The sequence below is a fragment of the Hirundo rustica genome, chromosome 3 (genome assembly GCF_015227805.2).
Source record: "Hirundo rustica isolate bHirRus1 chromosome 3, bHirRus1.pri.v3, whole genome shotgun sequence".
Classification (NCBI taxonomy): Eukaryota; Metazoa; Chordata; class Aves; order Passeriformes; family Hirundinidae; genus Hirundo; species Hirundo rustica.
The window spans coordinates 4,624,735-4,640,031 of record NC_053452.1 but is presented as its reverse complement, the minus strand read 5'-3'; positions in this window follow the sequence as shown (position 1 = coordinate 4,640,031).

Below are 15,297 nucleotides of genomic sequence, written 5' to 3'. Positions count from 1 at the left end.
TGAAGACAATACAAGGGGCTGTGATATTTTCCAGTTCCGTCAGTGTGAATGTGCTGCAGTGATTTAGAGACCTGCCATACAGAGCAAAAACATGGTTACATACCCAGAGGTGAGAAACATTGATATCACAGCTGTGAAGACTTGGCTCCTGCCTGCAGGTCGAGGAAGGGATTCAGAGCGCCTCTATGAGCCTGAGTCAGGTTTCTGACAAAGTCATTGGGAACAATTATGTGCTTAAGCATCCGCTGTTCTCCGAACACCTCCCGAATCTAAGGGTTGTGTGATGAGGAGAACACCAACTCACCGCAGCATTTGGCTTTGCTCAGGACAGCGAGGCCTTTTACCACCCACACAGTGAATAACTGGAAACAACCCTCCTCCCGCTCTTGCCTCAGCATCATTTGCATAAGATTTCCAAGCCCTAGGATTGCTTATTTCCCATGTCTTCCTAATTTTGCTTTCAGGAGAAAGGCTTGCCTGTGCTGTCAATCACGCTTTCATTCTTGGGGTCCTGGTGAGGGAAACTCGCTGCATTTTATTAGGCTCTCATAAATCTTCCAGATTCTGAGGATTTTACCAACTTCTCTGCTCAATCTTGGCAGCGATCTCATCCTTTTATCTTGTCCCATTCACTCCCTGAGAGTACTTCAGCCTTCAGAAGTCCCCTGGTCCCACCTTTCCCTCAGCTCTGCCGCTCTCTCCGTTTAGTCTGATTTGGTTAGTGATGCTGTTCACCTCAGATGCAGGGGCAAACCACACCTGAATCTCAGCAGATGAAGGGATTGCTATCAGTCTCTGCCTCACGCCTGTATCCAGGAGGAGGTTCAGGAAGAAGCAGAAAGGGGTTTCTCAGAGCCCTTTACCGAGATGATGTTGCAGATAGAATCTGCTTTAATTAAGCTTGTGCATGAATTAAATATCACCCCTTCCCCAAGCACACTCTTTACCAGGTGGATAGGGGGAGCAATCACAGCTGATTGCAGCAGGATTTATGTTGGGCTGCCAAGGGAAACATCCTGTGCTCCTCCAAAGCCTTTTATTTTTCACGAGTTCTGGAATGAGTTGATTTTTAAGCATAGCCATGAAACCTGACAAGCACACCTCATACTTCTCAAGCACATCCTCAGAGCATCATCACATAAATCCTCTGGCACCTTTCCAGAGCATATTCCCCTTAACCCTTCCACAGCACCTCTATCCAGGACATTTGAAGGACAGCTGGAGGCAACAGAGTTTACTCAAACAGACATATAATATCTATAGGAGAGTAGGTTATCAACAGCCAATCAAAGGATTTATCAGCACAGTTGTGGATCGTGGCATTAAATGGGAAGAACTAGAAGACCTTGAGGAACTGGGAAAAGTTGAAGCAGAAGGAAGCTCTGTATTGCAAGGAGACTGTCAGGCACCTTTCACAAAGCATTTACCTTAAGTTTTGGGGTGCAAAAGTTGAGTGTGTATTGAGGGGAGGTAATGTAAAGCAAAAAATGACAAGATTTTAGCAAGGGACCTGGGCTGAACCACCATCAGCTCACAGAAAATGTCCTCCTAAATGGTGATATGAACAAATATTTACAGTGGAGCCAGAGATGCCAATATCTGTGCACAGTCATCATTCGATTTTACGCAGCAGTGAGATTCCTGGAGCGTACTGCTTAACTCTTATTGCTGCTCTGATTTTGTTTGCCATGTAAATTGGATCTTGGTGAAAAATTATGCCTCTTATTTCTGAGCCAGGGGGAAAGGAGCACCATGGGATGAGATGCTGAGTGAATCTGGCCATGGGATTTGCTGGGAGATTGTGTTTGATCACTTCCAAGCCTTCCTGGGCCAAGTAATTCACAGTGATCCCCAACCTCTCCCAACAGGTGCTTATTTATACACAGAAATCATAAAATGATCATAGATATCCTTGGAAGCGGTCAAGACCAGGGGCCATGAGCAAGCTGATCCAGTGGGAGACATCCTTGCCCATGGTGAAGGGGTTGAAACTGAATGAACCCAACCAGTTCTAGGGTTCCATCTTCATTTGATGATTTTATTCCTGTACACATTTACCTCAAAGGAGCTTGGCATTACCCAAACAAAAATAATTTTCCAAATCTAGCAGGAGAAAAGGCACTCTGTTTTGCTCTCAAGATGGGTATTTTCTTGAAGATCTGTGAGCCAGTTCAGCTGGGCAATACATGGAGCTGCTCTTCTTCCTGGGGGATTTTCTGGCTCTGTTTTCCTGATATCACTTCTCGGTTGTCAGTCCTTTTCTGTAAGCATGCCCTTCTCCAGATTAACTTTCAGGCAGGTGAGATCCCCAGACAGATAATTTTATGGTGAAATAACTGGATAGTACAGGGTTCTATAGGTCCCATCGAGAGCAGTGCACATCACTCACGGAGCAGTACAAGCCATCACTCACCGAAGAGTGAGACAGAAGTAAGAAAAATCACTGTGGGAAAGTAAAACCAAATTAGCCCAAATTCACAGCAGCACTCTATCACAAGTATATCGCAAGAGACAGTTTCACATCTGAAAGGGCTTTCCAATCCACATCTGAAGGGTAGTATAAAAATGTTACAGGTTATTCAATTTGGCTTTTCAAACAGTATATGTTGGCAAGTCAGCCCCAATATTAATCACAAAATAAATGTTAAGGCAACCTGAGCTCTTTTTGTTGGATTTTTCAGCCTGCACTGCCATTTTTGTGACCATTTTTCTCACGTCACGAGGACTGAAGTAAAAAATCAAACACTTTTTTGATGAAAGCTGATACTCAGAGAGAACCAAAAAATTCCCACTACCTGTGGTGCTTTGCAACCTCCAACACCACGAGACACATGGTGGGAGCTCACAACTGTTAAACCTCTGCAGGGCTGTGCCTCCACCGCAGTCCAAGCCCTCACCATTGGGTTACTTCTCCCAGAAATGCTCCTCTGCAAGATCCCACACCGTTCCCCTTGAAAGTTCACCAGGTTGTGTTACATATCACGACACACAATAACAAACAAAATGCTATCTGCTTTGTCCCCAGAAGGCAGCTTTTTAACAAGAGAATAATACATTATTTACAAGATTTCTTAGCAACACATTCAAACATTCAGGAAAAGGACCCTTTGAGCACAGTCAGTCCTGGAATGAATCATCATTCTCTCCAGCTGTTTAATTACTCTGAGATTATGAGTGCCTATGATGGTCTGCACTTTCATTAATGAAATATCCATTCTTTTTCTTTTATGTGAAGCCAGGGCACACTAGGAGGCCTGCAGCTGAGTCCTTTATGCCTACAATATGACTTAGGCAAAATATGCCCTCAAACACTTTTGGCTCGTGATGGATTTAGCTGCTAGTGATCCTGGTCTAATCATAAAGTGACTTTGAAATACAATACGTGTGGGAAAAAAAAAAAAAAAAGTCTAAGTTCTTCAGGAAAAAGGTTTTGGGCATATTCAGGTGATAGGGAGGAATGTGTCTTGCTGAGAACAGCACTTTGAAGTTGCTCCCATCTGGATAATGAACGATTAAAGAACAAATGAGTTAAGCCAAGTTAAATGCATAGATGTGCCCTGAGCACCCTTCATCTGTGGAGCACCCAGAGCATTTCAAAAGGGAGGAAGTACTTCTGTGCAAAGGAGCATTAGATACAGATCTGTGTGCCCCCTGCTGCTGACAGTGCTCAGAAAAGCGCGTGTGAGCAAACAGAAACCGTGTGTGATCCAACAAACTCAGTTCCACGTGGATGACATGCGTTGGATCTGTAGACCTGGGTTAAGAGATGCATCGTTTGTGGTTAGGAAAAAGGCACCTAAAGACTCATCTCGAGTTCATGGATGCTATAGGGGAAATGCCACAAGATCTGATACAAAAGCATTCGCCCAGAGGAAGAAAATTGTCAACACCAGGACTTATTTTCTAGGTGCAGAGAAGGGATTCCTGCAGAATGCCTGCAGAGAAGGGATCAGGTACATTCTCTGGTCCCTAAATTTAAGTGCTGTGTTGATTCCTATCTCCCTTCCAGGGCTGTTGCCAACTGTACTTTTCCTGCACCCAGCTCTGTTTGCATGATGGCAGTGCTAAGAGCTTTTGAGCTTCTCCTTCCATCTCAAACAGGTGGGACAGATCCATACTTCATGACCCTCAGGGAGGTCAGGGAAGGGATTTCCATTTGGGAAACTCCCCCCTGAGTTACACAGCCCTTGATGGAGCAATCGATGCAGAGCCCTGAATAGATTATAGATAATTAATTACGGTGGAGAAAAGGCAGACATTCCCCAGACATCTGGGCTTTTCCTATTTAAAATCAAAGGAATGGCAGTAAATAAATAAACATATGGAGGAATTGAGGACAGAAAAGGCAAATAATGCCTGGTGGTCCCCTGGAGCTAAGGGATTCCCCAATCACCTGCAGAAACACCATCTGAAAAGCACAGACAGGAACTGAAAGCAGATATATTTAGCTCAAGAGGAATTAGATGCAAGCTACTGGCATTCGAATTTGAAATATCCTGAGAAAGGATACCAAAGGCTAAATCCTCCTTTTTTCAATCTGACAACCCAACTTCCACGTGAGACTAATGTCCAGTAAAACACCACTTAGATCACCAGAGGAGCTGCAAAAGACAGCGATGCTCTGACACGGTTTTTATCTCTGGACATCACTGTGTCACTGTGAGCAGCAGGGGATGCATAAGGAGGTGGCAGAACGCTTGTTTGCAGGACTTTTATGGCTAATTGACATTACTGCAGAGGTCCCCAGACAGTCTCTGGTAGCGCTGGATGGCTGAGCCATGGAAAACTGTCTAATGCTGCCTCCTGTGTGGTACCCAAAACGGGGCCATATTTCTGACAGAGACCCCAGCAAAGAATTCATGGACATAAATACATCCAAACGTGTTCAATCTGAGCAAAGACACTTGTAACGAATCTTTCTTCAACCAATATGATTTCTTTACACATTGCATATTTCCCTTAAATTCCACATTCATTTTGAGACAAGCTAAGTCCCCGATGGACCATCAAAGCATCTCATTTAAGAAATATCAACATGTACAAAGGAAAGGTTTCCTTTCAACCAGAAAGCTCAGCTGAAGAAGCTCACAAAGGGCTTTTTTTTTTCTTTTCTTTGTTATTCTCTGTGTTTAGCCCATCCATCCAGGCAAGTAACAGGATGTGAAGAAAAATTGCAGGAGAAGGAGAATGTTGCTAATTACTTCCCTTTCAACTGCTTGCTCAGCTTTACCTTTGCTAGGAAGGATTACCTGTTGCTGAAAAAAGATGTCATCTTCATTCAGATTAATTGCACTCAAATTAATTACTGGCATGGACCAAGGCTGGCTAGGTGTAACATTATTTCTGCATGTTAAATTCAGAAAGTTTTAAGCAGAACTTGCTGTAATAGGACAGCACATGGTTTGTCCAGTTAGATATAGAATTTCTGACCCTGTTACTCACATCTAAATAATCCTTTTAATGTGATTTGAACCATGATGCTTGAGTTTTCAAGCCTTTTCTTTCTCATTACATCTCCTCCCTTTATGTCTGCTTTTCCTGCTTTCCAGCATAATTCATCACAGCACATTTCCCCGAGCTTTATTAGGTGACTTGTGGCAGCCCATTTCCCAGCTAAGAGCCCTGCAGGAGCAGTGTTCTGGGCTGCTGAAATTGCATCTCCCTAAAATATGCCACTTTCATGATTATATTTCCCCACAGCTCATGGTGAGTGCCTCACACTCTATAAAACACTGTAACACCGCTGACTTCACCCAAGGCCCAGCAGCAGGCACATGTTGAGGATTGAAGCCAGCTTCAACAGCCCTGTTTAAGATTTTCCTGATGCAATGGAGACAACAAATCTCTCCATCTACCAAAGCCTCCAAGGAAATTCATGATGCAGCCATCAGGTGACACTGACTTATGGATGATGTGCTGGTGCCACTCCAAAAGGGAGAGGACCACAGCTCTGCTTCCGAGGTTTCATCACACTGGGGTTGGGATTAGCGTTAGCATCACCACTTGTAAATTTTCACTAGGTTCAGACCTGCCCCATTAGCTATGAAAGAATATCAGAAACTAAAAGAACCGTGAACATGTCACTCTGTCCAGACCCAAACTCGGCACTCAGCGATGTTGCAAGTGTTCATTTGCCACCAGCCTGAGGGACTGCCCCGAGTCAAAGCTCTGGAGGAATTACTCCACAGCAAGGCTCTACCTGGAGATCAGAGGAGCAGAGCCGAGGAATCAGGCTCCCTCACCTCTAGATGCAATCTGCTTTGAGAGGCCAAGCACCCCTGAGCCTGGCCAAAGCTTTTTTACAGGCTAAGCCAGGAGAGAGACCTGGACTTAAAAAAAAATGCTCATTGATGGGTATATAAAGGGTTTTATTTCACTAGAACTGAGCTTGGCGCTTGACAGGACAAAACTGAGGGTTTGGGATCACCGTAAGCAGAACAACTTTGCGTGCAGGGAGCTTGCAAATTTCAGTGATTTCTCATACAGCCACAGGGCAAGATGCAATGATTACACCAAACAGCTTGGCATTTCCCCTCATGTTTTCTTAATAAATCAATAATGTGAAATGCAAAAAGTCAGCTACTCTGAGGAGACCCTGTCCCTGGCTGCATCCAGGCCAGCCTTACCATCATGGGATGACCACACCATGACATTGTGGCCGCACTGCAGAGCCCCAAATTACAAACACAACCACGGGCACTCCTGTTCATGGTTCTGAGCAAAACTCAGACACACAGAGCTCCTCTCAGGCCCAATCCTGGAGACTGGTCAATCAGAATGGAGGCTGCCATCTTTTTGCAGGGCTTACTTAGGCAAAGCTCTGTTACATACCTCACGTGCCGAACTGGGGTGTCCCACAACCGGAACCCAGGAGAAGACATCCATGGGCCCGAAGGAAGACAGCAGGATCTGCTGCCCAAGCCCCGTGATCCCACATGAGCTTCTTCTTTTGAGCTGCCACCACAAACCCAAATGAACACAAAGCCCCACAATTCCCGATCAATATGTGGTCAGCTGTGCCCAGCACAGCTCAGCTCAGCTGCTTTGTGACAATCAGGTACCCCCATTACCAAAGGTTCTGTCAATATGCTGGCAAGCAGCAAGAAAGTTAAATTAGTTGAGTTCATGCATATTTAAGTACCATGACCTGCATTATCAAGCTCAGGCTTCAAATATTTGTAATGGCACAATTAGCCCCAGGCATGTTATCTCACTAGTATCAGCAACTGTATATATTTATCTACAAATCACACAGAGGGGAATTAAATGTTGCTGTCAGTGTTGTCAGGGAAACAAACTTCTTCTAAATTTTTAATTTTTTAATTTAAAATGTTGTATTCTAAGCAGGGATAGTCATTAAAATTGCATGAGGATAAAGGGAAAACAAAATCTGGTGTATCTACCTATGGTGGAATTGATGTACACTGTAATTACAGCGGGTTACGGAGGGAAAAATGTAGCTTTCATGCAGGAAAGCTGGTTATGAATGTTTCTGCACATTACTTATGATTACTGTTGCTTAAGAAGAAAAAATAAGTCATTGTGCATGTGTAAATTCTTGTCAAAAATTGTAGGTTGGAATACACAATTTACCTTGTGTGCCGCAATTTTTATGTAAATAGGAAGATCATCACCATAAAAATGGTTGCTCAGTAGAGACAGACTTTCAATTATATAAATGGTAATTTGTGTAGTAAGATGTAATAACCGATATCCTAATTTAGTACTTTCACGGAATTGGTGGTATGGTGAATGCTTCCTCTTTGAGCAAATATCTTCCAAAGCCCCCAGAGGTGGACTATCATATCTGTTGGGAAAATAGCTGCAATGTCTTGTCAAGGCATTTCTGTACAAGAAAAACCAGGCAAGGGTAAGAGGAAAACAACATATTTTGAATAACATAAGGTAAAGTCAGCCAGTCTCCAGCCTTACAGACCCTGGGATTACTTGTAATCCGTGTTTCACTGAGCAAGAGAATGCCTATAAATCTTTTTTTGGGCCCGCTCCTCCAAAAACCTGGATGCACCGTCCTCTGCGAATCCAAACTCACTGCCACATCCTCTCCACCTTCCATCTGCCTGTGCTAAATCACATCCAGAGTTTGCTTTTCAAACTAACGTGTGGTCTGTGCAGCCAGAAAATGACGCTGTGTTCCCAGTCCATATCGGAGCAGTGTGGGAAACGTGGCAGATCACAGTGCAGAGCCGGGAGCAGAGGTGGGCAGAACTCGTCCCAGGGCTGCCTGCACCCTTGGGATCCTCCTCACCATCTGGCCAGAACTCTTCTTTCCACGCCAGGCAGTGAAGGAGCATTTGGCAACGGAGTCAGAAGGAAAGTTTTTTCTGCTTTTCCTGGCCTTGTTTGTGTTACCTGAGCTAATGGCTGGCAAGGAGGGGCTCTCTGGGGTACCCCGCGTGCCTGCAGAAATCCTGGCTTTGGTTTCTCGAACATGCAAGCCATCTGTCGCACTGGGAGCGTGGGCAGGGGGATGCCTTGGAGCCTTTCACTGCTCCTGTGTCCTGGCATGGCCCTCTGGAGCATAAACGTGCCCTTACCCAGCCCTGCACCCGAGTTGGTCACAGGTACGCACTGTCACACAGCCAGACTGGCTGCTAGGGGATGTGCCCAGAGCTGGGAGATGTGCAGGACAGCCTGGCTAAACCCAAGAGCCCTCCTGCAGCCAGCCACCCCACACCAGTGTGCCCAGTGCGCTCCGGGCCCCTGTGCACCATCCCCGTGCAGCTGCACGGAGATTAGAGAACTGGAGGAATTTTTCATAATTGGATTTGGCCTGTTAACATGGGATACAATAACTTGGGCTCTTAACATGGGATACAATTCTGCTGGTTTCCACTTCCAGGCCCTTTGTTCCTTTTCCTTTTAAACAACTGTGATTTTGTTTGGTTTTCTCTCAAGCCTGTCCCTGAACTAAAGACGTGACAGCATCAGTTCTTGGACATTTTTCTGATGGGGTTAGTAAATCAATGTACAGCATTAGCTGCGGGTTTAACCCCTTGGTGTGTCAGTAAATTCCCAGCTTCAGTGAATTCCACTTGATGGGAGTTGGAAAACCCTTGACATTTTGCACCAAGGGGTTAATTTGAAAAGGGTCAAGAGTTCAGTTTCACCTACAAGCTTAGGTTTAATAATAAGGGAATGAAAACTTTCGGTTACCTGGACATCAACAAGTATAAAATTGTCCTTGAAGGTGTATTTCTTTGTGAAGGTGGAAACAGGGGGTTCACATCATAAACCTGGAGGAAGAGAGAAGAAAAACAACAAAAAAAGGTACTTCAGCTTCCTTTTTTTCCTCACACGTCTCTGTAATATACAAGGGAACAGTAAAATTGCACAAGGCAGTGAAAAGGGATCAAAAATGACACATGCATTTAATCAACGAAACAAATGCAACTGGAAAAGTGATTTACTTTAAAAAGGGCTTGAGCAAAGGAACCAGAGGAATGGAACCTCATTGGTAACCTGCAGAGAAACCACAAAGCAGCCCCTTCACCGTGATGTGTGGGAAATGGTAGGAATTTAGCAGTGAGTCCTGAGCTTCATCAAGCAGGATAACGTGGGGAAGGGGTGTTAGACTCGGCTGTTGAGGTGCCCAAGTGGAACCATCACCTTTCTTGGTCCCCTTTTGCCGCTACCGTCCAGCCACACGCTACTTTCTTGCATTTTGAACGGGTATCTGCCAAAGGGAGAGATGCATCTACTTAAATGGTGAATATTGGCCAAAGTACAGACAAATCAAAGGCTCACAGAGCAAATCCGTTATTTGAAGTTCAATGTATCTTGTCCTGGTTTTGGCTGGGGTAGAGCTACTTTTCTTCCTACAGGCTGGTACAGTGTTGTGCCTTGGATTTAGGACGAGGAAATGTTGCTAAAACACTGATTAGCTGATGCTAAGCAGTGTTTACACTAAGGCAAGGATTTTCCTGCTTCTCAAACCACACCACCATGGAAGAGGCTGAGAGGGGCACAAGTGCTGGGACAGCTGACCCTGACTCATCAAAAGGATATTCCAGATCACATGGTCCAGCATAAAACTGGGGAAAATCTGCTCGGGAGCCACTGCTTCAGAATTGTCAGGGCAGCGCTCAGCAAGCAGTGAGCAACTGCACAGTACATCGCTTGATTTGTATATCCTTTTTCATTATTATTACTATTAATAATAATAATTTAATATCAATTAATTAAATTAATAATAATAATATTAATATCCCTTCTATTTTTGTCCCACTTCAATCCACAATTCTTACTTTTTTTCCTCAGTTCTCTCCACCATAGCACAAGGGGTGGGGAGTGAGTGAGCTCCTGTGTGGTATATGCTTCTTCCTCCAGTTAAACCATGACAGCACCTTCCTGGAAAGAGATACGGTTGGAGGTTGGGATTTTTTTTATTTTTTTTTTCCCCCCCAGAGAATTTTGTCCCATTTGTCGCCTAAGAAATCGGAATGATACTTAGACAAAAGATGTGGCCAATATGGGGGTAAGAGGTGCAGCGGCTGCACTGTCTTAGCTGGGGGCTTTTTCTTGGGAAGGGCAGAGACACCATGAGATTTTGGCAGCGGGGTGAGGGGCTGGGCTCAGCTCCTCTCTCACCCTCGCTCTTGGGACTGGAGGTGAGACAGTGCTGCTGTTGATGAGGGGACAATTCACTGCCACTGCGGAGTTCTGTCCTTCACTGCTTCTCCTCCCATGAATGAGGCTTTGCTCTTAAGAGCGGCCATTGAACTGGAACCTTTGCAAACCACAGCCTCACTGGGAAGGGCCCTCACCATCTACTCGGGTCCCTCAGGGAAAATCCCTGTATCCCAATCCCTTCCCCCGCTCCAGAGGGAGCATCTCTGGGCTGTTTGCAGGAGCCTGGCTGCCGCTGCCCAGCCCGGCTGGTTTTTTTTCCTGCTGCTGCTTTGAGTTTTTTGCTACACTTTAACTCGACACCCCATGTTGTCCACCCCTCTCCCTCACCCTGGGGTATGCTCACATCTGGTGTTCCAGCTTGCTGCTCCAAAGTCCATGCTACAGTCTATCTTGCCCATCAGGATTGGCACAGGGACTGGCTGCCTCCCACCTCCACCCTGAGTTTACAAAGGCAGCACCTTTTCCGTCTCTCCCGCCGGCCCGCCCGCCATTGCTGCGTGAGGGGGACAGCGCCCCCTGCGGGCCCGGGGGAATCATCGCACCACCCCTGCCTGGCCGTGAGCCAGCAGCGCCCCTCCTGGCTGTGAGAGGAACTGCACCCAAGGGGAAAGCGCCACGGCCGAGGGAAGGTTTTTACTGGGTTTTGGTTTTTGTTTGTTGTTGGTCTTCCTTGGGTGTGTGTGTGTATATATATATTCTAATAAAGGGTTGTTATTCCTTTTCCCATATCTTTGCCTGAAAGCCCCACAATTTCAGTTATAATAACGTGGAGGGAAGGGTATCACATTTTCCATTCCAAGGGAGCTTCCCACCTTCCCCGGAAGACACCTGGTCCTTAAAACCAGGACAGATACTGGCCAAGAAATTTTTAGCAAAGGGCTTTGTGCAGCCTTAATAACCACAGCCCAAGCCTTCATGCCTGGATAATAAACCACTTAACCCAAGAAAGTCTTGTTGTCGCTGATTTTCCAGAGTATCATCAAGGCAGTCTCATTTAGTGGCCTTGTCAAAGGTAATTCAACAGATTTCATAATGGTATAGTGAAAATGATTGTGTGCCTTTTGTCCTGGAGCATGCAGGATGCCAGATGAGTGCTAATAAACAGGCTGAAATTTGCCCTGTAAAATCTCATCATGCTTTTAAAAGGCCAGATTGCTCAATATGACTTTTAAATTCCACCCTTGATTTAATTCACACAGAATGAAATACATGCTGCCAACACACCCAGCAGAGTCCCTTTTCCCTAAAATCCTGTTCCACCACTACAAAAGAACAGTAGTGAAATCCCTTTGCATATGAAATGAGCAGTGTGAAGAGATGCACTTATTTGCTGATAGACTTGACAAATTTGAGCAATTCTGGTTCTATACAGTAAATAATGTTATGTGAATGTTAAATTACCACAGATAAAGAAGTCTGTCATACCTTTGATTTTCGAACAAGCACTTTGTTTTGTTTTGCTTGTTTGGTCTGGGGTTGGGTTTTTTTGGTGGTTTTTTTGTTTGTTTGTTTGGTTGGGTTTTGTTTGTTTGTTTGTTTGTTTGTTTTGTTTTGTTTTAATTTCCTTGCAGCTTTTCTTTTTGTGTACTTCCACTCCCCACTGTCTTTCCTAACAACACCTAGAACTACTCACACAATAGATACAGCCAGAGCCTGGTATGTAATTAAGATGTTAAGAAGTAACTTCATCTGGGCACATAAACCTGAGCACCTGCTTATGGAAGCAGGTGCCAGAATCAATACGCTCACGCAGCTTGGAAGCTTGTCCAAGGTTCTGATTTCACACACCGCTGAGCAACCTTTCTGTGTTGCAGCTCAAAGGGTGTCCACTGTACCTCCTGGAAGCACTTGCTACCCAGAACTGGCACTTTCTTTTATCCACACTGTATTAATGAGCACTCCCAAGCTCAGAACAGGACAGATCTGAACACAGGACAGACAGAGAAATGTATTTAATTGTTCACATTCTCTTAGGCTAATCATCCAGAGGGCTCTGTTTGCACTCTTATGTTAATCTTTCAGAGGGCTCCACTGCTTCTGCGTTGTTCAGCACTCTTCTCTTGTTGCTCAGCTACTAAAATAATGAGAATTGGAGATGGTTGTGGATGAAAATATGCCATGGCTTGTTTTTTTCAGCAGTAGAGCTTTGCTTTCTCTCCTGTTGAACTCTGTGAGAAAAACAGGTGATTTGATACACACGTCATTAGTCTCCACAGAACAATTCTTGAAGGTCTCATTATCAGTAGATTAATTTTATACCTAGTATCAGCATGCCACTCTGCACCATGGAAAGGAGTAATTTGCAACCCATACATCTCCAAGGTATTCACACGTGGGGAAAAAAAAAACTAACCATGATGCAGAAGTCCTGAAAACACACTGATTTCCCAGGTAGAACAACAACACCATTAACAATTTTCACCTAGGCACTTTTGAGATTCTGATTTACGTTGTAATTCCCATTATCAAAACCCAAGGACCGCTGATTTTTGCAGAAAACAACTTAAATGTGATTTCAGCTGATGAACTCCAATCCATGCCTTGAAGGAAACAGAAAAACAGATAATGTCCCAAGGTAACATTAAAACAGGTTAATGTGCCCTGTTGGGCAAGGATGGTGACAGAAAGCAGAGCCCCAGAAAGACCTAAACAAGGCAGTAATATTAAGTAAAAGGCTCTCTCCCCCAAAAAACTTTGTTTGAAGAAAGGCTCACGTCAGACATTGATTACAATGGGAAAAGATAGGGGAATGATCATGAAAAAGTGCAATAACACCCCAGTTATTGCTGTAGTGTGCAAGACCTTCGAAGGCTCAGATCTAGAAAGATCAAAACTGCGTGTTGTACTTTGCAACAGGAGTGCAGAACAAGTTATCAGAAGATGATAACTACTATTTGTCATATAATAAAGGATTTGCTTTCTCTTCAATTCTTCCCAGTACATTCTTATAAACCATCTGTGAAACAAGACTACAGATGGGAAGTAATTGAAAACTTATAAAGAATGAGAACAAGCCACCTGGACAAAACTGTCATGAGAAAAAAGAAACTGAGAAGGACTTTGAAAGAGTGTGTAACCATTTTTCTTAGACCTATTTCTTTTTCTGAAACCAGTTTCAAAAAACAACCACCAAAATTCTGTGTGAGTGCAAAAGTTGTGCTACATGCTCCAATGTCCTCACAACTATGGAGAAAATTGTCAGTTTATAAAGAAAATGAAGGTGTGAAGAAGAAAAAAAATACAGGGTTTCCCATGCTGCCACTTGCATTTTTGCTTCTTAGGCTTGTTACACACTGCAGACATGAGGCTAAGGATTCTGGTCCAAAATCTTGCCTCCATTTTGTCAAACAATAATGTTCACCCTTAATATGCCTTCCCTACACCTTCCTTTTAAAACTCAATCTCAGAAAGACAAAAGAAACTCAATCTCAAAAAGACATTATCATTTGTGATTGGGTATTTTCAGCCAGTTGGGTGAGCTCTTTTATGGATTTAACTGTACTAGACAGGTGGTATAAGGAAGTTTACCTGTTTCCCACAAAATTCATTTTCAGGTCACAGTTCATTTCCCCTCCTTGTTTCTTTCTCAAGTCGCATCAGGGGGAGATTTAGATTAGATATCAAGAAAGATTTCTCTGCTGAAAGGATAGTCTGGAATTGGGACAGGCTGCCCAGGGAAATGGTGGAATCACCAGCCTTTGAAATGTCCAAATAATGTGTGGATGTAGCACTTGGGGACATGGTTTATTGGTGACAAAGTAGAGCTGGGTTAATGGTTGGACTTGATGATCTTAAAGGCCTTTTCCAACCCTAACTGATTATATTTTATGATATTTTTGTTCCTAATCGACTTTGATTTCATTGAATTACGACAAAAAAGGTACATCTACAACAGCATTCTGGTTTGCCACCAGTAATAACAAAGCACTCTCTTAAAATAATAAAACAACATCTTTAAAAAGCTGGAGGACCCAGTATATCGAAAGTTCACTTCACAGCTTCGCCAAGAAAAAATATCCAGACTTTAAGCCTTTAACTGGTTCAGAGCCTGTACAACTGCATAGATCTTAATTGCTCATGAAGTCTGTCCTGCAAAGGAATATCTTCTATTTCCCATTATGAGGTTGGAAGCCAGAAAGTTTTTGCTCTTTAGCTTATCAAACATATTTTTTCCCAGAATCTAATGAAACACAGAGAAAATAAACTCAGGGGTGGACATAAGAAACTTGCTAAGTTAAAAATAATTTATTTTTTCCAACTCTGGGGCTTTGGTGAGCTGGTAGCATTTAAATTTCAAGCTCTATCACAGTCTACTACAAACCTATTTCTTATTCTCACCTACAGGAGTGAGGAGATTGCCAGGAGTCCTTTATCAGAAGGGCTTTGAGGGCTGCTCAACCTCCTGTCTATGAACAGCAACATATTCAGGGGAAAAGCACTTCCAGTAAAAGGAGAGAAGGGTCAAGACCAACAAGAAGGCTTTCCTCAAAGTTTTTTTGCATTTTGTTCATGTTATATAGAAAAGAAAAAAAGAGCCAAGCACCATCTCCAGTGTGCTTTTTTGGCCTTTTTTTTGGTGCAAACCTATTGATGAAAAACTGCTGTAGGCTCAGCAAGGATATGAGCCAAGTGGTTTGGTGACTTTAA